At 44.4% G+C, this 24,667-nt stretch overlaps 1 pseudogene; it reads left to right on the top strand.

The window, feature by feature from the left end:
• The first annotated feature begins 2,128 nt into the window (after positions 1–2,128).
• On the top strand, positions 2,129–2,247 carry LOC138854476 (5S ribosomal RNA; annotated as a pseudogene).
• Positions 2,248–24,667: the final 22,420 nt, after the last annotated feature.

Below are 24,667 nucleotides of genomic sequence, written 5' to 3'. Positions count from 1 at the left end.
ACTGGTAAATTTAAAGCTAGTTTTCAAAAACATCAACAAGGATTCATTTACATAACTATATAGACAAATGTCAGACCCATCATAGTGTATGTATCACCAACATGGAACACATCTGATTAAGGATGTCAAGAAACTGGAAAAAGTGCAAAGGCTTGCAACATTACTAGTCCCAGAACTGAGATATTATCTATGGGAAGAGGCTGAGGGAGCTGAACACGAAGACAACAGAGGACACAAGAACCAGGGGAGACACAATTGTAACATACAAAATGCTGTGAGTGATCAACAGTGTAGACGATGAGAGTGTTTGCGAGGTGGGACTCGGTAAGTCATAAGGATATTAAGAAATACTTCTTTAACCTTGGAGTTATAAGGAAGCGGAAGGTCCAAGAGTAGAGTGGTAGAGCCAGGATCCATTCCCAGTTATAATGTCATATTAAGTGTGAGGATATACCCTTCTTCCCCTCAGTAACCCAACTGTATTATTTATGACAACTTTATTCACTTTTACTTACCTAGATACACACGTAACATAATCTAATGCAAATACCAAATTAAAAATGGGAGAGTGAATACTATATTCCACATTATTGCAATTTATTAATGCTTATACAGTTATGTATTTGGTGCAAGTTAGTACCAGACTTGCTCACGAAAATCACTCCATATGAAAGCAAAAAATCTCGGCAGGAGCTGCAACATTCCCCCAGTGAAAAGTAGGGAAGCCACGAGTACACTGAGAGACAACACAATAAGTGTCTGGGGCCCAAGACTGTTCGACTGCCTCCCAGGATACATAAGGGGGATTACTAATAGTCTCCTGGCTGTCTTCAAGAAGGCACTGGACAGGCACCTAAGGTCAGTATCTGACCAACCGGGCTGTGGTTCGTACGTCAGTTTCCATGCGGCCATCAGTATCAGCCTGGATGATCAGACCCTGATCCACCACGAGGCCTGGTCTCAGACCGAGCCGCGGGGGCGTTGACCCCCGAAACTCTCTCCAGGTAAACTCCAGGTAAGTCCATAGTCTAACAGGAGATGTGTAGAGGCCAAAACCAAGTGTGCTAGAGTATGGACAAAATATAAAAGGCAAAGGACCCAGGAAAACAGGGAGTTGAGCCAAACATCCAGAAACGAATATTCATGGATGATGAGAGAAGCGCAACGTTCCTTGCATATGTGCATGACATGACATGAAGGAAGGGAAAGATTCCGAGGTGTTCTGTTCGAAGATTATATGAAGCTAATGAGAATACAAGCGGACGAGGATGAGGTAAACTTACAAGGAGACCTAGACAGGCTGCAAGCCTGGTCCAACAAATGGCTCCTGGACTTTAACCCCAGCAAATATAAAGTTATGAAACTTGGGGAATGACAAAGAAGACCTCCGACGGAGACGGAGTACAGCCTAAGAGGTCAGATGAAAATGATCTTGGGGTGAGCATCACAGCGAGCACGTCTCCTGAGGCGCACATCAACTAAATAACTACTACAGCATATGGGCGCCTGGCAAACCTGAGAATAGCATTTCGACATCTAAGTAAGGAATCATTCACGACACTGTACACCGTGTACGTCAGGCCCATATTGGAGTATTGACATGTTTGACCCCAGCTGGTCAAACACATCAAGAAATTGGAGAACGTGCAAAGTTTTGCAAAAAGAAAAAAAAGACTAGTACCTGAGTTGAGGGCTTCGTCCTACGAGGAGAGGTTAAGGGAAATCAGCCTGACAACACTGGAGGACAGGAGGGACGGGGGGACTTGGTAATGACATATAAAATACTGAAAATAACTGACAAGATGGATAGGGACAGAATGTTTCAGAGATGATACACAGCAACAAGGGATCACATCTGGTAGATGAAAACTCACATAAGTCATTGGGATCTTAGTAAGTACTTTTTCAATGAGTTATCAGGAAGTGAAACAATCTGGAGAGTGACGTAGTGGAGGCAGGATCCATTCATAGCTTTAAGAAGAGGTGTAATAAAGCTAAAGGGGCAGGGAGAGAACTGACTAAGCAGCAACTATCGAAGAGGCCGGACCAGGAGCTGTGAGTCGACCCCTGCAACCACATATAGGTAAACACATATTGGTGAGTACAAACATACACACGCACACACACACACAACGGTCATATCACGCTGGTCGTACCGATTCTCATCTGATCAGCGAAATTAAGCAACTTTGACTTTGATTAGTACTTGGATGGGTGACCGCCTGGTAACACCAAATGCTGTTGGCATCATTTTTTTCCGTGACACAAGCGCATGGAGTTTCACTATTTTTCACATTGGCTGTTCTGCTTATTGTGATATCACCTGTTTACTGTGATCTTACTGGGAGAGAAGCTAGGTGCTACCCAGAAAGATAGGTAGCGGTGAGGTACCTTTTTGCAGACCTGTCTAACATGAGCCAGTAGACCTACTGCAGTGTTCATCTAAACTTATGTCCTTTTGTCATCTGAAGGAAGTGCTTGATTAGGGTCATTTTCTGGAGATGCTGAAGTTCCATGAGAAAGTCATATCGTTGAGGTTGTAAGACATCGATACCTGAGTAAATCATTATCCTTAATTAGCTCTGACTCTTCCATCTGATGTTGTGACTTTGTGTTCTACAATGATGGACAATTTACTTGTTCATATCATTATAGTTGCAGACATATTCCAATATATTGTCCGTAATTACACACCTGTGCTTTATTTTTCTTTGTTTAACACACTGGCCGTCTCCCACACAGGCAGAGTGATCCATAAAACAGAAGAACTACTTTCACCATCTCTCACTCTATCACTCTCTTGTCAGAGGGGCGCTAACACTACAGTTCAACGCTACAAATATTCCCACCCCTCCTTCAGAGTGCAGGCTCTTTACTTCCCACCTCCAGGACTCAAGTCTGGCTAACTGATTTTCCTGAATCCAACAGCACGTCAAGTATAAAAACCACTTGTCTCCACTCCTATCTAACCCTCACACACACTTCTTGGATGTCTAAGCCCATCGTACACAAAACCTCCTTTACGTAAGTAAGTAAGTAAGTAAGTTTATTCAGGTATACACAAATACAGTTACATAGAATTATCATGAACATTAAAATGGTATACAATACCGACAGGTTGTTAGGTGAACATTAAAATGGTATAAAATACCGACAGGTTGTTAGGTAAGACACATATGCAACAGTTAGGTATCTTTATTGTGAAACGTTTCGCCTACACAGTAGGCTTCTTCAGTCAAGTACAGAAAAGTTGATAGAAGCAGAAGATACTTGAAGACGATGTAATCAGTCCATCACCCTTAAGGTTTTGAGGTGGTCAGCTCCATCCTGTCACTTCTTCTCCATATTGTTTCATACTATGGAACAATGCTCTTCTCCAGACTGAGGGACTGACCACCTCAAAACTTTAAGGGTGATGGACTGATTACATCGTCTTCAAGTATCTTCTGCTTCTATCAACTTTTCTGTACTTGACTGAAGAAGCCTACTGTGTAGGCGAAACGTTTCACAATAAAGATACCTAACTGTTGCATATGTGTCTTACCTAACAACATAGAATTATCATACATAGCAGCATATGTGTAGAGAACCTGGGATAACCCAAAAAAGTAAGACAGAGTGACTTATTTCCATTGGGGTCCTTCCTCCCTCCAACCTGTCCTAGGACGACCCTCACTCCTCCCCCATGTACTTGTACAGCATTATTCTCCAGAGAGATCATTACCATTGTTCCCTCTCAGGTGTGCGCCTGTGCGCCCGCACAACTAACAGGTGCCCTCTACTACATATTCAGGACGCGCACAGTCTCACTGATGGCACCTTTAGCCGAGTTAGTGGTTTGCTTTTGTTCTGTGATTTTAATTATTTCTTGATGCATATTCATCCTGCTTCTTACAAATCTGCTTTGTAATTAACAAATCAGAATTGTAAATACACATTGTAACGTTGCAAATAAAATCTTTTGTCTTTTGTCTTATTCAAAACTATACAATTTTTGTGTATACTGTTTACTGTTACCAGCAGTTCACAGGAGAATGATACTTATGACGATGTTTTGGTCTGACTTGGACCGTTAACTGGTCACTTATGGTCCAAGACGGACCGAAACGGTCTCAAAAGTTACGGTATTGTTCCAGTCACGGTACTGTTCCAGTCACGGTATTGTTCCAGTCACGGTACTGTTACAGTCAGGGTATTGTTCCAATCACGGTATTGTTCCACTCACGGTATTGTTCCAATCACGGTATTGTTCCAATCACGGTATTGTTCCAATCACGGTATTGTTCCAATCACGGTATTGTTCCAGTCACGGTACTGTTACAGTCAGGGTATTGTTCCAGTCACAATATTGTTCCAGTTATGGTATTCTTCCAGTCACAGTATCGTTCCAGTCACGGTATTGTTCCAGTCAGGGTATTGTTCCAGTCACGGTATTGTTCCAATCACGGTATTGTTCCAGTCACGGTATTGTTCCAATCACGGTATTGTTCCAGTCACGGTATTGTGCCTTTTTATTCATTCTTGACACAGGATATATAAACGTATATACGTTAAAGTTGTATGTGCATGCTTAATGACCCTAGTGTAGTAGATAGGTTTTAAACCCTACTACTCAACCTATCAATTAGCCTGCAGCAAAACATTATATATACTGAGAGGTGTGTGTGTATCGCAGTGTATGTGTATATATATGTATATATATATATATATCTATATATATATATATATATATATATATATATATATATATATATATATATATATATATATATATATATATATATATATATATATATATATATATATATATGCTGAGAATTTACTGTAATAACTATTGTAGGAATTATATTATTCTTGACTGGTGGTGAACAGTGACAAAGAGCATAAATGATCATGGTGCAGTCGATAAGCTTCAAACCAAATTAACCAACCAATCTGCAGCACACATGTACACACATATACACACATGTACACATTGCTGCCATTTATGTGCACGTGGACGGAAGTAATTAGAGACAGTTTTGTTCATGACAACAACTAATGTGTCACGTCACAGAGTAAGTTAAGACTGACACAACGTGACTATAATTAACCTGTAGGAGAGGATCTTTAACCTGGCAGACAGCTCTTCATCCGAGGAAGTGAGGTTACCCTATCTTACCTCGTATTAATCCTGATTATCACACACCATTATCAAGTCTCCACTTGATACTGTATACAAGTGTAGGTCAGATATGAAAGTGTGAGACTATAATCTACAATTTAAATGAAGACCGAACTAAATACGCCAGCTACATCACAGAGGAATTAAAAAATATATAGCGACGCACATTATTACACGCCATTAAAAATGTTAATAATATTTGAGCTCAAAAAGAGGAACCATCAATATCAAACTCGAAATTAACTTTGAAATGGTTATTGGTTTTAATATAACAGTACTCTCGAAACCTAAATCTTCCTAAATAGTATTTAATCCCGTCTGTTGTTGCTCTCACTTGTTTATCCCACCAAAAATATATTCGGATTGTTAACCTTGAAGGGATGATAACCCAAGATAACCCAAGATAACCCAAGATAACCTAAGATAACCCAAGAAAGTCAGTCAGATTGGCTTACTTCCTCAAGGGTTCTTAGATCCTTCTCCAGGATGCTACACACAATAGCCTAGTAACTCCTAGATTTCTGAAACAATCAGTTTTGGCAAAAAAACAAATTTACAACATCTGAATGTTGCATTTAGTGCTAGGTGCAGAGGTGTTAGCAAGTGTGAGCACACTTACCTCTGCGTCCCACCTCCCTAGAGGTGGTAGCAGGTGTGAGTACACTTACCTCTGCGTCCCACCTCCCTAGAGGGGTAGCAGGTGTGAGTACACTTACCTCTGCGTCCCGCCTCCATAGAGGGGGTAGCAGGTGTGAGTACACTTACCTCTGCGTCCCACCTCCCTAGAGGGGGTAGCAGGTGTGAGTACACTTACCTCTGCGTCCCGCCTCCCTAGAGAGGGTAGCAGGTGTAAGTACACTTACCTCTGCGTCCCGCCTCCCTAGAAGGATAGCAGGTGTGAGTACACTTACCTCTGCGTCCCACCTCCCTAGAAGGATAGCAGGTGTGAGTACACTTACCTCTGCGTCCCGCCTCCCTAGAAGGATAGCAGGTGTGAGTACACTTACCTCTGCGTCCCACCTCCCTAGAGAGGGTAGCAGGTGTAAGTACACTTACCTCTGCGTCCCACCTCCCTAGAAGGATAGCAGGTGTGAGTACACTTACCTCTGCGTCCCGCCTCCCTAGAAGGATAGCAGGTGTGAGTACACTTACCTCTGCGTCCCACCTCCCTAGAGAGGGTAGCAGGTGTAAGTACACTTACCTCTGCGTCCCACCTCCCTAGAAGGATAGCAGGTGTGAGTACACTTACCTCTGCGTCCCACCTCCCTAGAAGGATAGCAGGTGTGAGTACACTTACCTCTGCGTCCCACCTCCCTAGAAGGATAGCAGGTGTGAGTACACTTACCTCTGCGTCCCACCTCCCTAGAAGGATAGCAGGTGTGAGTACACTTACCTCTGCGTCCCACCTCCCTAGAAGGATAGCAGGTGTGAGTACACTTACCTCTGCGTCCCGCCTCCCTAGAAGGATAGCAGGTGTGAGTACACTTACCTCTGCGTCCCACCTCCCTAGAGAGGGTAGCAGGTGTAAGTACACTTACCTCTGCGTCCCACCTCCCTAGAAGGATAGCAGGTGTGAGTACACTTACCTCTGCGTCCCACCTCCCTAGAGAGGGTAGCAGGTGTAAGTACACTTACCTCTGCGTCCCGCCTCCCTAGAAGGATAGCAGGTGTGAGTACACTTACCTCTGCGTCCCGCCTCCCTAGAGGGGGTAGCAGGTGTGAGTACACTTACCTCTGCGTCCCACCTCCCTAGAAGGATAGCAGGTGTGAGTACACTTACCTCTGCGTCCCGCCTCCCTAGAAGGGGTAGCAGGTGTGAGTACACTTACCTCTGCGTCCCGCCTCCCTAGAAGGATAGCAGGTGTGAGTACACTTACCTCTGCGTCCCACCTCCCTAGAAGGATAGCAGGTGTGAGTACACTTACCTCTGCGTCCCGCCTCCCTAGAAGGATAGCAGGTGTGAGTACACTTACCTCTGCGTCCCACCTCCCTAGAAGGATAGCAGGTGTGAGTACACTTACCTCTGCGTCCCACCTCCCTAGAAGGATAGCAGGTGTGAGTACACTTACCTCTGCGTCCCACCTCCCTAGAAGGATAGCAGGTGTGAGTACACTTACCTCTGCGTCCCACCTCCCTAGAAGGATAGCAGGTGTGAGTACACTTACCTCTGCGTCCCACCTCCCTAGAGAGGGTAGCAGGTGTAAGTACACTTACCTCTGCGTCCCACCTCCCTAGAAGGATAGCAGGTGTGAGTACACTTACCTCTGCGTCCCACCTCCCTAGAGAGGGTAGCAGGTGTAAGTACACTTACCTCTGCGTCCCGCCTCCCTAGAAGGATAGCAGGTGTGAGTACACTTACCTCTGCGTCCCGCCTCCCTAGAGGGGGTAGCAGGTGTGAGTACACTTACCTCTGCGTCCCACCTCCCTAGAAGGATAGCAGGTGTGAGTACACTTACCTCTGCGTCCCGCCTCCCTAGAAGGGGTAGCAGGTGTGAGTACACTTACCTCTGCGTCCCGCCTCCCTAGAAGGATAGCAGGTGTGAGTACACTTACCTCTGCGTCCCACCTCCCTAGAAGGATAGCAGGTGTGAGTACACTTACCTCTGCGTCCCGCCTCCCTAGAGGGGGTAGCAGGTGTGAGTACACTTACCTCTGCGTCCCGCCTCCCTAGAAGGATAGCAGGTGTGAGTACACTTACCTCTGCGTCCCACCTCCCTAGAAGGATAGCAGGTGTGAGTACACTTACCTCTGCGTCCCACCTCCCTAGAAGGATAGCAGGTGTGAGTACACTTACCTCTGCGTCCCACCTCCCTAGAAGGATAGCAGGTGTGAGTACACTTACCTCTGCGTCCCACCTCCCTAGAAGGATAGCAGGTGTGAGTACACTTACCTCTGCGTCCCGCCTCCCTAGAGGGGGTAGCAGGTGTGAGTACACTTACCTCTGCGTCCCACCTCCCTAGAAGGATAGCAGGTGTGAGTACACTTACCTCTGCGTCCTGCCTCCCTAGAGGGGGTAGCAGGTGTGAGTACACTTACCTCTGCGTCCCGCCTCTCTAGAAGGATAGCAGGTGTGAGTACACTTACCTCTGCGTCCCACCTCCCTAGAAGGATAGCAGGTGTGAGTACACTTACCTCTGCGTCCCACCTCCCTAGAAGGATAGCAGGTGTGAGTACACTTACCTCTGCGTCCCGCCTCCCTAGAGGGGGTAGCAGGTGTGAGTACACTTACCTCTGCGTCCCACCTCCCTAGAAGGATAGCAGGTGTGAGTACACTTACCTCTGCGTCCCGCCTCCCTAGAAGGGGTAGCAGGTGTGAGTACACTTACCTCTGCGTCCCGCCTCCCTAGAAGGATAGCAGGTGTGAGTACACTTACCTCTGCGTCCCACCTCCCTAGAAGGATAGCAGGTGTGAGTACACTTACCTCTGCGTCCCGCCTCCCTAGAGGGGGTAGCAGGTGTGAGTACACTTACCTCTGCGTCCCGCCTCCCTAGAAGGATAGCAGGTGTGAGTACACTTACCTCTGCGTCCCACCTCCCTAGAAGGATAGCAGGTGTGAGTACACTTACCTCTGCGTCCCACCTCCCTAGAAGGATAGCAGGTGTGAGTACACTTACCTCTGCGTCCCACCTCCCTAGAAGGATAGCAGGTGTGAGTACACTTACCTCTGCGTCCCACCTCCCTAGAAGGATAGCAGGTGTGAGTACACTTACCTCTGCGTCCCGCCTCCCTAGAGGGGGTAGCAGGTGTGAGTACACTTACCTCTGCGTCCCACCTCCCTAGAAGGATAGCAGGTGTGAGTACACTTACCTCTGCGTCCTGCCTCCCTAGAGGGGGTAGCAGGTGTGAGTACACTTACCTCTGCGTCCCGCCTCTCTAGAAGGATAGCAGGTGTGAGTACACTTACCTCTGCGTCCCACCTCCCTAGAAGGATAGCAGGTGTGAGTACACTTACCTCTGCGTCCCACCTCCCTAGAAGGATAGCAGGTGTGAGTACACTTACCTCTGCGTCCCGCCTCCCTAGAGGGGGTAGCAGGTGTGAGTACACTTACCTCTGCGTCCCGCCTCCCTAGAAGGATAGCAGGTGTGAGTACACTTACCTCTGCGTCCCACCTCCCTAGAAGGATAGCAGGTGTGAGTACACTTACCTCTGCGTCCCGCCTCCCTAGAGGGGGTAGCAGGTGTGAGTACACTTACCTCTGCGTCCCGCCTCCCTAGAAGGATAGCAGGTGTGAGTACACTTACCTCTGCGTCCCACCTCCCTAGAAGGATAGCAGGTGTGAGTACACTTACCTCTGCGTCCCACCTCCCTAGAAGGATAGCAGGTGTGAGTACACTTACCTCTGCGTCCCACCTCCCTAGAAGGATAGCAGGTGTGAGTACACTTACCTCTGCGTCCCACCTCCCTAGAGGGGATAGCAGGTGTAAGTACACTTACCTCTGCGTCCCGCCTCCCTAGAGAGGGTAGCAGGTGTAAGTACACTTACCTCTGCGTCCCACCTCCCTAGAGGGGGTAGCAGGTGTAAGTACACTTACCTCTGCGTCCCACCTCCCTAGAGAGGGTAGCAGGTGTAAGTACACTTACCTCTGCGTCCCACCTTACAATCACACACACAACTCCATCATACTGAGACCACCAACAAAAACAAGGCGTCGATGTATCTGTGGGAACACCGACACTGTTTTTGTTATTATGCCATCGATGCGACACAAACATTATATAATAATGGCTTACGAAACCTGCAAGTAAACGACTTAAACAAATGTGCAACATCTGGGTATGGAAATATAAACACTTAAGCAGTATAATGCGATCCTTTATTGACAACGTTTCGCCCACACAGTGTGCTTTATCAAGTCACAAACAGATTTACCTGGGTGAAACATACGTGACTATATATATTCTTATGATTTAGCTTCATATTTATCGACGTTATGGTGTGGAAGACACACCAAGGCTGAACGACTGACCGCCTCTCCCTCAATTACGAAAGAATGATGACAGATAAATTTATATTAAACCCAATAGATGTAATAGTGAGACGCAGCAGTTGAACGTGTGGCCACATGCGGGCAAAATGAAGTAGATCAGTCCTATAAGGTGAGTCAGAGATTCAGCAGTGGATTTGTGGATAATGTAGAGAGATGCTGCAGTTGAAGATGTGGTCACTGGTGGAAGGGGCCAACCAGTATCGTCCTTCTCTGTGCGTTCTCCAGTGAATTTATATCCAGTGTGTTGTGTGGAGACTGTAGCTGCAACATGCAATCTAAAAGAGGCCTCACTAATGATGTATAAAGCTTGTGTAAATAGATATTGATATGCAGATTGAGAACATTTAATGAAATTAGATGTTTTGAGATTGATGACATTGTCAGTCCTAGAGAAAACGTCTCCTAAAGTAAAATATCCTAACTGAGCATACAAGTCTTTAACATAAGAATTAAGGAAAACTTCTATAGGCCTTCTGACCCATGTTAAGCAGAGCCTCCTCAAATTCATCCATTTTTATTTATATAATTGTCTAATCTCTTTTTAAAACCACCACTCATCCACAACTGTACTCTTAAACCAGTACTGTCTCTATTCTTTCTAAACCTGAATGTATCCAAACTGAATCTACAGTTTCGAGTTGTATACTTGTATACTTCAAACATATCTTCCCTTCTTTCTACGTCTTTCATAGGAAGGAATAACTGAAACCAAAATTTTTAAAGGGCTGGACTGGTAAGCCAGCTGAAGGCTTCGAACTGAGTATACTACAAACTCAAATCACACAATAGAGCGGTATAGCAATGTGAAGGACCTGGGAGTGGTAATGTCGGAGGATCTCACCTTCAAGGGTCAAAACAATGCCACTATTACATCTGCGAGGAAATTGATAGGATGGATGAGAATATTCAAGACAAAAGATGCCAAACCAGTGATGATCATTTTCAAATCACTTGTTCTCTCTAGGCTGGAATATTGCTGTACATTAACATCCCCATTCAAGGCAGGTGAAATTCCAGTTCTAGAGAATGTACAGAGAACTTTTATTGCCCGTATAAGTTCCATCAAATACCTTAACTACTGGGAACGCCTGGAAGTGCTTGACTTGTACTCACTGGAGCGCAGGCGAGAGAGGTATATCATAATCTACACCTGGAAGATTCTGGAGGGACTGGTTCCTAACCTGCACACAGAAATCACTCCCTACGAAAGCAAAAGACTTGGCAGGCGATGTAACATACCCCCAGTGAAAAGTAGGGGCGCCACTGGTACACTAAGAGAAAATACAGTATGTGTTCGGGGCCCAAGACTGTTCAATAGCCTCCCACCAGCCATAAGGGGAATTACCAATAGACCCCTGGTTGTCTTCAAGAGGGAGCTAGACAGATACCTAAAGTCAGTGCCGAACAGCCGGGCTGTTAGGCTACGTGCGGCTAGCAGTAACAGCCTCGTTGATTCGGCCCTGATCCACCAGGAGACCTGATCATGGACCGGCCCGCGGGGGCCTTGATCCCCGGAATGCCCTCCAGATAGGTAGGTAGACTCCAGGTCAGATGACCAAAAGCTCCATTGGCTGGTCATCTGACTAAGACCCGCGTCAGGAAACACTTGTCCTGTTTCCTGACGAACCTTACCTAACCTAGCCTACGTCTTTCATGAATATGTAAGTTCACGGCTCATGGTCATTCCTCGTGAGATAAGTCCCTATCCTTAAATTACCGCCTAGTGAACCTGACATCAAGTGGTATATTTGAGTGCGCTGGAATACATGGTTTAAGCAGACAACAGAGACACAAAGGTTATCTGCTATGAAGAATTATCAACTTTTAAGAACTCTTTTGGGACCTCTCGTCAAGAGGAAAGGGTTTCATATGTATATACAGTAAATAATAATAGATTTTTTTCCATATTTATATACATTATTTTATGATTTGTGATGTATATGATTTATATGTTCTCTGTTTTCTTTCTTCATATTATTATTACTATAATAATTGCGTTTATATTCAATTATATTTATTGTCGTTCTCAGCTAGTATGACAATATTCAGTTTCCTTAATACGATACTAGCTGTTAATGCTTACATGACATTACGCAGTAGATATTCTTGGAGATATTTCCAAGGATATCTTTCTAGAGTGCACAAGCTGCTGTAACTACATCACCATCTGGGTTGGTGTGAGGTTATAAGGACTCTTTCAAGACATGAGAGAGATACTCATTCTTGACTCTCTCTACTCACGAAAATTGCATCTTCTGTTTACTAGGCACGATCTCTGGTTCGAGAACTGTGACACTCACTGGAACTTGTTAGGAACTCTACTAACTCAGTGGATGCTGTTAAAACATTTAACATTTTTATTTTTCCATGAAAAATATACCCCCACATCCACTGGTGCATGTACCACAGAGCGGTTAAAAAAAAGACGTGCAAGCAGACACCAGGACATATTTATTACATAATAGTTCAGTCCTGGGATTTTGATCACTTCTAACATAGAGGTGGAAGATAACAGCATATATATGCTGGACGTGAGGTGTGAGTGACATGTAGTGACCTGATGATAATGCTAGTGAAAGTTTTTTGAGACAGAGTCAGATAGTCATGTGGTCACGTGATTCCTATGTTGAGGTATGTTGGGCTCAGCCTGGTTCACTCTTATGTATGTCTTTTTTTTTTTTAAATTGTGTAGCTTCCATTATTGTGCTTCAGTGTGTCACTGACGGTGGTTACTGAGGCTTGTATACAGACACCGTCGGCGTCTGAGGCCATGTTCTTTGAGGACGAGTTGTGCCTCATTCCAGCCCATCAATTGTCTCGTGGAGAACACAGGCGTTTTCTAAGTCGTCTCAGTTGCAAGGGCTTCAATGTTCACTTAGGCGGACCAATAGATTCTGCCCTGTTTTCCCTACATATTTCTCGGGACAGTGTCCACAGTGGATGGTGTAGACGCCTGTTGTGGAAGTTAAGGGACACGTAAGTTCCCCCGTCTTCTAATAACATGTTCATTTTTTCACTATAATCTACCTTGTTGCACAATTGTCCTCAAAGAGTTGTTACGCTATACCATGATTTAAGGAAAGATCCTAGACTTCATCTTACGTAAGCAGACAAAGTAAATGCGATAGTAATTATGGACAAGGCAGATTATAGTGGAAAAATGAACATGTTATTGGAAGACGGGGGAACTTACGTACCTCTTAAGGTGTGGGACTTTGCTTCATAGTGAAGTCTTTGACTGAGGAAACACTGATATTGCTTCTAGCAAGAACCTGACGGGTATTACGAACTGTTTGGAGGAATATTCCACAGATTTATTTAGGAAAGCTTGTTCCTTAAGCCTGCAGTCCTGGATGAAGAAAGATAGAAATTGAAAACTCATGATAATCCAAATAAAATACAAGACCTTATATTTTATTTTGGTAGGGTTACATAAAATGCGTTTGGTACTGTTGAACACAGAGATGACTAATATGGAGACAACAGAAACTGTGGAAATGTAAAGAGAAGTCGTAATAAATGACTGCCAGTGAATGAACGGAAGAAGGACGGGGACTCGAACTGTAGTCTTCAAATGTATCAGCTCCTGGCACGTAGCACGTAGAAAGACCATAGGAAAGAGATGGAAATAAATCTGCTGAGTATACCTGGTAAAATATATGGTAGAATTAATGCAGAAGGAGGTGTAAGGCAACAATTAGGAGTGCAGAGGAACAAGGGAGATTTAGGAATAACAGAGGAAGTGTAGACCGAGTACTGACATTCAAGAATGTAAGTGCTTAGATAATGGTAAGAACTGGTAGTCGCATTTATGGGTTTAGAAAAGACATGATAGGCTGGATAGAGGAGCGATGTGACACATAATGCTGATGTATGGAGTAAGAAGTAGATAAAGTTTTTTATGTGGACTTTGAGGCTTAAGTTACGATGTAGAGGAGAGAGCTGGACTATCTTCCAATAAAAGTTAGTTTAGAGAGGGATTCATAATGTCACGAACAATGTTTAACATAGAGACGAGGATGTAGAAAAAAGTGAATGTTTGGGTATTGGGGAGAAGTGCCAGATTAAGAGTTTGAATCTTTACTGAACATAAGAGAGATTCTGAAGAGAAATTGCGGAGGTTGTAGAAAGAATTTGGGAGAATAAATAAAAGATGGAAGTTAAAAATGAATATAAAATAGTGCAAGGTGATAGGAGTAACAAACAGCACAGGCAACGAAATATTGGATATCAATGTATGAATTCAGATGTTTGGCAGAGACCTGTCAGGAGGTGGATCTATGAAAGATAAAGTGAACCACAGAACAGAAGAAGAGAAAAAGCTAGGTGATGCGTCGAGACATCTCTGGAAAGAAGGTATTTAAGTTTATGGAGGTAGAAAAAAAAATGGTGGAAGGAAAAACTGTCAGAGACTAGAGGTACAGACACGTATGGACAGGGCTCCTGACCAGCAATGTGATCAGTTATGCGGGTGTCTTCACAAAATTCAACTTCAATAACAAAAATATACAATGGGAACAAGTCAACCATGTCCTAATTGAAACAAGCTGGGAAGATATCTTACACAACACGGATCGGAAACTTTGCCTAGAAAAAATTAACTCTGTGGCTCCTGAGGTCTGCTCAAGGCACATTCCATTAAAAAGAAAGAGAAGATGTAAACTAGAAAGAGAGAAACGCTCCCTATATAGGCGAAAACAATCACAGAGCCTCTTAGAGGGGCCAATATATCTGTAAGTACGAAAGGAGGCACTGGTCAGAAAATTAGCAAATATCGAACTTAAGCTTAAGGAATCTTACAGGAGACAAGAATCTCAGGAAGAACTAAAAGCCATAAAGGAAATTAAAAAAAATGTACTTCTGTTATGCCAGATCTATGGGAAAAACAACTTTCAATATTGGGCCCCTGCTCAGGTGGGATGGGACATACACAGATGACACCAAAGAAATGACTCAGTGTTCAGCGAGCCGCTGCCCAGACTAAGGGTCGACAATCTAAGTGAATGTTTTATGAGTGAGACCCAAAATTTGCTCATCTCAAAAATCTCTAATATTATACTAACGCCACAAGACTTTGAAAAGGCAATAAATGATATGCCCATGCACTCTGCCCCGGGCCCAGACTCATGGAACTCCGTGTTCATCAAGAACTGCACGTAACAGGGGATGGCACGTGCCTTCAGCATTTTATGGAGAGGGAGCATGGACACAGGGGTCATCCCACACATACTAAAAACAACGGACATAGCCCCACTCCACAAAGGTGGCAGTAAAGCAATTGCAATGAACTACAGACTGATTGCACTAACATCCCATATCATAAAAATCTTTGAGAGGGTTCTAAGAAGCAAGATCGCCAATCATATAGATAATCATCAATTACACAAACCAGGGTAACACGGGTTTAGAGCAGGTCTCTCCTGCCTGTCCCAGCTACTGGACCGCTTTGACAAAGTCCTGGGTGCTATAGTGGATAAACAAAATGTAGATGTAGTAAACACAGACCTTGCCAAAGTCGTCGACAAGTGCGACCACGGTGTAATAGCGCACAAAATGCGTGATAAAGTAATAACAGAAAAAGATGGTAGATGGATCTATAACTTCCTAACAAATGGAACACCAAGAGTAACAGTAAAGAGAGTAAAGTCCCAGGCAGCCACGGTGAAAAGCTCTGTTCTACAAGACACAGTACTCGCTCCCATCCTATTCCTTATCCTCATATCTGACATAGACACTGACGCTGCGGTCAGTGGTCAAGTGCGGTCATACCGCTAAGCTCTTGGGAGTTAGCGTGGGCTGTTACCCATACCATGGCTTGTTGTAGTGCTTTAGAATCCCAGGTTCATGTGTTGAAGAAGGAGATTCTACTTCTTCAGGAGGAAAATAGGAGGCTGAAGCTTCACATAGATGAGTTTGGGAGTGAGTGTGAGAAGGATTTAGCTGGTAAGGAGGAATGGTCACCAGCAGTTATAGTGGCAGCCGCTTTAAGTGGCAAGTGGTTCACAGTTCAGGAAGAAGGAAGATGAGGAGAGTTAATAGAGAAGATGTGAAGGTAGGAAATCGATTCTCTGTTCTCCAAGACGAGTGTACTTCAGTGGCTAGTGAGGTTGAAGGTATCACTGATTCCCCTGCTAATCAAGGTAAGAATATTTTAATAGTAGGCGATTCTCAGGTAAGATATATGGACCGTGCATTTTGTAACAGAGACAGAAAGGTCAGACAGAGAGTGTACCTTCCTGGAGCTGGTGTTCATGACATATTCAGCAGGTTGGGTAATATTATGGCAGGTAATGGGAACAAGCCCATTATCTGTCTTAGTGCTGGGGGTAATGACATTGGGAAGGGCAGGAGAGAGAAGCTGCTGGATAAGTACAGGTCAGCTATAGAAGTAGTTAGGTCTAAGGGAGGGATCCCAGTCATATGTAGCATCTTGCCTAGAAAGGGAGTGGGCAATGAATGGATGTCTAGGGCAAATGGTATAAATCGCTGGCTAGACAGGTACTGTAAGGAACTTGCAATCCCATTCATTGATAACTGGGACCTTTTCTTTGGCAAACGTTATATGTATGCAAGGGATGGGGTTCATCTCTCTGGGGATGGAGTGGTTGCACTAGCCAATTCAATTGAGAGAGTAATTGATGACTTGTCTAGGAATTTAAACTGATAGATTATAGAGGTATGGGTGTTTGTGGGAAACAATCAGGCTGCAGCATTAGGGTTAAAAACAGCAGTTATTACCGGGATACCTCAGGGATATTTAAAAGACAATATTCAAAATAAAATTGCTAGTAATGGCAAATCAATTGATCAACAAACAGAGATAGTAGAGGGCAACGAGTGACTAGCTCCCTTAAGGTTTACTATACAAATAGTAGGAGTCTAAGAAATAAGATAGATGAGCTAAAATTACTTGCAAGTGTAAGTAATATAGATATTATTGGTATAACAGAGACCTGGTTCAACCTGAAAGAGAGAGAAATGCCTTCTGAATGCAACATACAGGGTTATAAACTATTCCACACTGATAGGGTCAACAGGAAGGGTGGTGGTGTGGCGATGTATGTCAGAGAAAATTTAAATTGTTGTCTTAGACATGATATAAGATTAGAAACATCGAACACAGAATCGGTTTGGCTTCAGTTTCTCGAGGGTCGTGACAAATTAATTTTGGGTGTGATTTATAGGCCCCCCAAACCTTGGTAGGGAGTGCAGTAAGCTGTTATGGGACGAAATTCATAATGCATCTAGATATGAAAATGTTGTGATAATGGGAGATTTTAACTTTAGACAAACTGATTGGAACAATATGACAGGAAATCTTGAGTCTAGTGACTTTCTTGATGCAGTTCAGGTTTGTTTTTTAGAACAGTTTGTGACAGAACCAACTAGAAGAAACAATCTGCTTGACTTGGTTCTTGCCAACAAAGATTCACTAATTAATAATCTTGAGGTTAATGATGAGCTTGGGGAAAGTGATCACAAATCACTTAGTTTCAATATATCATGGAATTACCCAGATAACTACAATCAAATCTCTGTCCCAGATTTTCGCTTGGCCGACTTCATGGGACTGAAAAATTACCTGGGTCTGCTAATTTGGGATGTCCTGACTATGGGTCAGGTAGGTGATCTTGGTTGCCAATATGACGTTTTTCAGAGCATAGTTCTAGCTGCCCAGACAACTTTTGTTCCGAGTAGGGAAATTAGATCTAACAAAAATGATCCCAAATGGATGAACAATAGATTAAAACATCTCATTGGTCAAAAGAGAGGCATATATAGGCGTATCAAAAGAGGGGATGGGCAGTTAAGAAATCAATATATTCAATTAAAGAGAGAAATAAAAAAAGGAATAAGAAAAGCAAAAAGATATTATGAGACTAAGGTCGCAAGGGATTCAAAGACTAACCCAAAAGGGTTCTTTCAGGTATACAGAAGTAAGATTAGGGACAAGATTGGCCCACTTAAGAGTAACTCTGGACAGATCACTGACAGTGATAAGGATATGTGTGAAATTCTAAATACGTACTTCCTATCAGTTTTCACCCAGGAAAATACTAGCGATATTTCTGAAACAATAAATTACGTAGAACAGGATGATAATAAACTATGTACGATTGCGGTAATTAGTGACATGGTCTTCAGACAAATAGAGAAACTAAAACCTAACAAATCCCCAGGCCCTGATGAACTGTTTGCAAGGGTGTTAAAGGAATGTAAAGAGGAACTTAGCATACCTTTGACTCATCTTTTTAACATATCACTACAAACTGACATAGTGCCTGATAAGTGGAAAATGGCAAATGTAATACCTATTTACAAGGCAGGTGACAGGTCCTTGGCTTCGAACTATAGACCAATAAGCCTTACCTCCATAGTGGGAAAATTTATGGAATCAATAATTGCCGAAGCAATTCGTAGCCATCTTGACAGGCAGACTGATTAATGATTCTCAACACGGTTTTACAAAGGGGCGTTCCTGTCTTACGAATTTACTAACTTTTTTCACTAAGGTGTTTGAGGAGGTAGATCATGGTAATGAATATGATATTGTGTATATGGACTTCAGTAAGGCTTTCGATAGAGTTCCACACCAGAGGCTATTGAGGAAACTTAGGGCACACTGAATAGGAGGAGAAATTTTTTCCTGGGTAGAAGCATGGCTGACAAATAGGCAGCAGAGAGTTTGCATAAATGGGGAGAAATCAGAATGGGGGCACGTCACAAGCGGTGTTCCTCAGGGGTCAGTGTTGGGCCCGTTGTTGTTCACAATTTACAAAAACGACATAGATGAGGGAATAAATAGCGACATAAGCAAATTTGCTGATGACACCAAAATAGGCCGTCCAATTCATTCTAATGAGGACATTAGAGCACTCCAGGATGATTTGAATAGACTGACGCAATGGTCGGAGAAGTGGCAGGTGCAGTTTAATATTGACAAATGCAAAGTTCTAAATGTTGGACAGCTAAATAACCATGCCACATATAAACTAAATAATGTAGATTAATACTACCTATTGCGAAAAGGATTTAGGAGTTCTGGTTAACAGTAATCTAAAACCAAGACAACAGTGCATTAGTGTTCGCAATAAAGCTAACAGAATTCTTGGCTTCATATCTAGAAGTATAAATAATAGAAGTCCTCAGGTTGTTCTTCAACTCTATATATCCTTGGTTAGGCCTCATTTAGACTATGCTGCTCAGTTCTGGTCACCGTATTACAGAATGGATATAAATGCTCTGGAAAACGTACAAAGGAGGATGACAAAGATGATCCCATGTATCAGAAATCTTCCCTATGAGGATAGACTGAAGGCCCTGAATCTGCACTCTCTCGAAAGGCGTAGAATTAGGGGGGATATGATCGAGGTGTATAAATGGAAAACAGGAACAAATAAAGGGGATGTAAATAGTGTGCTGAAAATTTCCAGCCAAGACAGGACTCGCAGCAATGGTTTCAAGTTGGAAAAATTCAGATTCAGGAAGGATATAGGAAAGCACTGGTTTGGTAATAGAGTTGTGGATGAGTGGAACAAACTCCCGAGTACAGTTATTGAGGCTAAAACGTTGTGTAGTTTTAAAAATAGGTTAGATAAATGCATGAGTGGGTGTGAGTTGGACCTGACTAGCTTGTGCTGCTGGGCCTGGTACAGTGCTCCATCCTTGAGTGGGGATGACCATACTGAGTGGGTCATTGGGATAATCCGGGGGGGGGAGACATGGACCTGCTCCGCATGGGTCAGTAGGCCTGTTGAAGTGTTCCTTCTTTCTTATGTTCTTATGTGTAAGCCATAGCTCCGTGTCTTCTTTTGCAGATGACACCCTAATTGCCATGGCAGTGACCTCCATCAAAGACACTGCAAGACTCCAAGCGGACATTAACCAAATCTTCAGATGGGCCACTCTAAACAACATGAAGTTCATTGAAGAGAAATTTCAACTACTCAGGTATGGAAAACTTGAGGAAATTAAAACTGTATCAGGGTATACAACAAATTCTAACCATACAATAGAGTGGAAAAGTAATGTGAGGGATCTGAGAGTGATAATGTCAGGGGATCTCGCCTTCAAAGACCACAATAATGTATCCACTGCATCGGCTAGAAAAATGATAGGATGGATAATGAGAAACTTCAGAACTAGGGACCCCAAGCCCATGATCATTCTCTTCCAATCACTTGCGCTCTCTAGGCTGGAATATTGCTGTACACTAACGGCCCCCTTCAAGGCTGGCGACATTGCAGACCTGGAGAGTGTACAAAGAACTTTCACGGCACACACAAGTACGATAAAGCACTTGGATAATCCTAGAGTGATTGATACCAAACCTGCACACGAAAATCACTCCCTATGAAAGCAAAAGACTCAACAAGAGATGCAACATTCCCCGATGAAAAGCAGGGGAGCCACGAGTACACTGAGAGACAACACAATAAGTGTCAGGGGCCCAAGACTGTTCAATTGCCTCTCAGCATACATAAGCGGAATTACAAATAGACCCCTGGCTGTCTTCAAGAAGGCACTGGACAGGCACCTAAAGTCAATACCTGGCCAACCTAGCTGTGGTTCTTACGTCAGTTTGCATGAGGCCAAGAGTAACAGCCTGGTTGAGCGGACTCTGATCAACTACGAGGCCTGATCTCAGACCGGGCAGCTGGGGCGTTGACCCCTGGAACCCTCTCAAGGCATACATACATTTTTATGTGGTTATGAGGCAAGGACTTTTTAACTGTACAACAAGAAGCAAGCTGGAGGCACTGTACAACAAGAAGCAAGCTGAAGACACTGTACAACAAGAAGCAAGCTGGAGACACTGTACAACAAGAAGCAAGCTGGAGACACTGTACAACAAGAAGCAAGCTGGAGACACTGTACAAAAAGAAGCAAGCTGGAGACACTGTGCAACAAGAAGAAAGCTGGAGACACTGTGCAACAAGAAGCAAGCTGGAGGCACTGTACAACAAGAAGCAAGCTGGAGGCACTGTACAACAAGAAGCAAGCTGGAGACACTGTACAACAAGAAGCAAGCTGGAGACACTGTACAACAAGAAGCAAGCTGGAGACACTGTACAACAAGAAGCAAGCTGAAGACACTGTACAACAAGAAGCAAGCTGGAGACACTGTACAACAAGAAGCAAGCTGGAGACACTGTGCAACAAGAAGAAAGCTGGAGACACTGTGCAACAAGAAGCAAGCTGGAGGCACTGTACAACAAGAAGCAAGCAGGAGCCACTGTACAACAAGAAGCAAGCTGGAGACACTGTACAACAAGAAGCAAGCTGGAGGCACTGTACAATAAGAAGCAAGCTGGAGGCACTGCACAACAAGGAGCAAGCTGGAGCCACTGTGCAACAAGAAGCAAGCTGGAGGCACTATGCAACAAGAAGCAAGCTGGAGACACTGTACAACAAGAAGCAAGCTGGAGGCACTGTGCAACAAGAAGCAAGCTGGAGGCACTGTGCAACAAGAAGCAAGCTAGAGACACTGTACAACAAGAAGCAAGCTAAAGGCACTGTACAACAAGAAGCAAGCTGGAGACACTGTACAAAAAGAAGCAAGCTGGAGGCACTGCGCAACAAGAAGCAAGCTGGAGACACTGTACAAAAAGAAGCAAGCTGGAGGCACTGTGCAACAAGAAGCAAGCTGGAGACACTGTACAACAAGAAGCAAGCTGGAGGCACTGTGCAACAAGAAGCAAGCTGGAGACACTGTACAAAAAGAAGCAAGCTGGAGGCACTGTACAACAAGAAGCAAGCTGGAGACACTGTGCAACAAGAAGCAAGCTGGAGACACTGTACAACAAGAAGCAAGCAGGAGGCACTGTACAACAAGAAGCAAGCTGGAGACACTGTACAACAAGAAGCAAGCTGGAGGCACTGTGCAACAAGAAGCAAGATGGAGACACTGTACAACAAGAAGCAAGCTGGAGGCACTGTGCAACAAGAAGGAAGCTGGAGACACTGTACAACAAGAAGCAAGCTGGAGGCACTGTGCAAAAAGAAGCAAGCTGGAGACACTGTGCAAAAAGAAGCAAGCTGGAGGCACTGTACAACATGAAGCAAGCTGGAGACACTGTGCAACAAGAAGCAAGCTCGAGACACTATACAACAAGAAGCAAGCAGGAGGCACTGTACAACAAGAAACAAGCTGGAGACACTGTACAACAAGAAGCAAGCTGAAGGCACTGTGCAACAAGAAGCAAGCTGGAGGCACTGTACAACAAGAAGCAAGCTGAAGACACTGTACAACAAGAAGCAAGCTGGAGACACTGTACAACAAGAAGCAAGCTGAAGACACTGTACAACAAGAAGCAAGCTGGAGACACTGTACAACAAGAAGCAAGCTGGAGACACTGTACAACAAGAAGCAAGCTGGAGACACTGTACAACAAGAAGCAAGCTGTAGACACTGTGCAACAAGAAGAAAGCTGGAGACACTGTGCAACAAGAAGCAAGCTGGAGGCACTGTACAACAAGAAGCAAGCAGGAGCCACTGTACAACAAGAAGCAAGCTGGAGACACTGTACAACAAGAAGCAAGCTGGAGGCACTGTACAAAAAGAAGCAAGCTGGAGGCACTGCACAACAAGGAGCAAGCTGGAGCCACTGTGCAACAAGAAGCAAGCTGGAGGCACTGTGCAACAAGAAGCAAGCTGGAGACACTGTACAACAAGAAGCAAGCTGGAGGCACTGTGCAACAAGAAGCAAGCTGGAGGCACTGTGCAACAAGAAGCAAGCTGGAGACACTGTACAACAAGAAGCAAGCTGGAGGCACTGTACAACAAGAAGCAAGCTGGAGACACTGTACAAAAAGAAGCAAGCTGGAGGCACTGCGCAACAAGAAGCAAGCTGGAGACACTGTACAACAAGAAGCAAGCTGGAGGCACTGTGCAACAAGGAGCAAGCTGGAGACACTGTACAAAAAGAAGCAAGCTGGAGGCACTGTACAACAAGAAGCAAGATGGAGACTCTGTACAACAAGAAGCAAGCTGGAGGCACTGTGCAACAAGAAGCAAGCTGGAGACACTGTACAACAAGAAGCAAGCTGGAGGCACTGTACAACAAGAAGCAAGCTGGAGACACTGTGCAACAAGAAGCAAGCTGGAGACACTGTACAACAAGAAGCAAGCTGGAGACACTGTACAACAAGAAGCAAGCTGGAGGCACTGTACAACAAGAAGCAAGCTGGAGGCACTGTACAACAAGAAGCAAGCTGAAGACACTGTACAACAAGAAGCAAGCTGGAGACACTGTACAACAAGAAGCAAGCTGGAGACACTGTACAACAAGAAGCAAGCTGAAGACACTGTACAACAAGAAGCAAGCTGGAGACACTATACAACAAGAAGCAAGCTGGAGACACTGTACAACAAGAAGCAAGCTGGAGACACTGTACAACAAGAAGCAAGCTGGAGACACTGTGCAACAAGAAGAAAGCTGGAGACACTGTGCAACAAGAAGCAAGCTGGAGGCACTGTACAACAAGAAGCAAGCAGGAGCCACTGTACAACAAGAAGCAAGCTGGAGACACTGTACAACAAGAAGCAAGCTGGAGGCACTGTACAATAAGAAGCAAGCTGGAGGCACTGCACAACAAGGAGCAAGCTGGAGCCACTGGGCAACAAGAAGCAAGCTGGAGGCACTATGCAACAAGAAGCAAGCTGGAGATACTGTACAACAAGAAGCAAGCTGGAGGCACTGTGCAACAAGAAGCAAGCTGGAGGCACTGTGCAAAAAGAAGCAAGCTGGAGACACTGTACAACAAGAAGCAAGCTGGAGGCACTGTACAAGAAGAAGCAAGCTAGAGACACTGTACAAAAAGAAGCAAGCTGGAGGCACTGCGCAACAAGAAGCAAGCTGGAGACACTGTACAACAAGAAGCAAGCTGGAGGCACTGTGCAACAAGAAGCAAGCTGGAGACACTGTACAACAAGAAGCAAGCTGGAGGCACTGTGCAATAAGAAGCAAGCTGGAGACACTGTACAAAAAGAAGCAAGCTGGAGGCACTGTACAACAAGAAGCAAGCTGGAGACACTGTGCAAAAAGAAGCAAGCTGAAGACACTGTACAACAAGAAGCAAGCAGGAGGCACTGTACAACAAGAAGCAAGCCAGAGACACTGTACAACAAGAAGCAAGCTGGAGGCACTGTGCAACAAGAAGCAAGATGGAGACACTGTACAACAAGAAGCAAGCTGGAGGCACTGTGCAACAAGAAGCAAGCTGGAGACACTGTACAACAAGAAGCAAGCTGGAGGCACTGTGCAACAAGAAGCAAGCTGGAGACACTGTACAAAAAGAAGCAAGCTGGAGGCACTGTACAACAAGAAGCAAGATGGAGACACTGTACAACAAGAAGCAAGCTGGAGGCACTGTGCAACAAGAAGGAAGCTGGAGACACTGTACAACAAGAAGCAAGCTGGAGGCACTGTGCAACAAGAAGCAAGCTGGAGACACTGTACAAAAAGAAGCAAGCTGGAGGCACTGTACAACATGAAGCAAGCTGGAGACAC

The sequence above is a fragment of the Cherax quadricarinatus genome, chromosome 60, assembly GCF_038502225.1.
Source record: "Cherax quadricarinatus isolate ZL_2023a chromosome 60, ASM3850222v1, whole genome shotgun sequence".
Taxonomy (NCBI): domain Eukaryota; kingdom Metazoa; phylum Arthropoda; class Malacostraca; order Decapoda; family Parastacidae; genus Cherax; species Cherax quadricarinatus.
The sequence above is the reverse complement of the archived record's forward strand: the minus strand, read 5'-3'. Positions and strand labels throughout refer to the sequence as shown.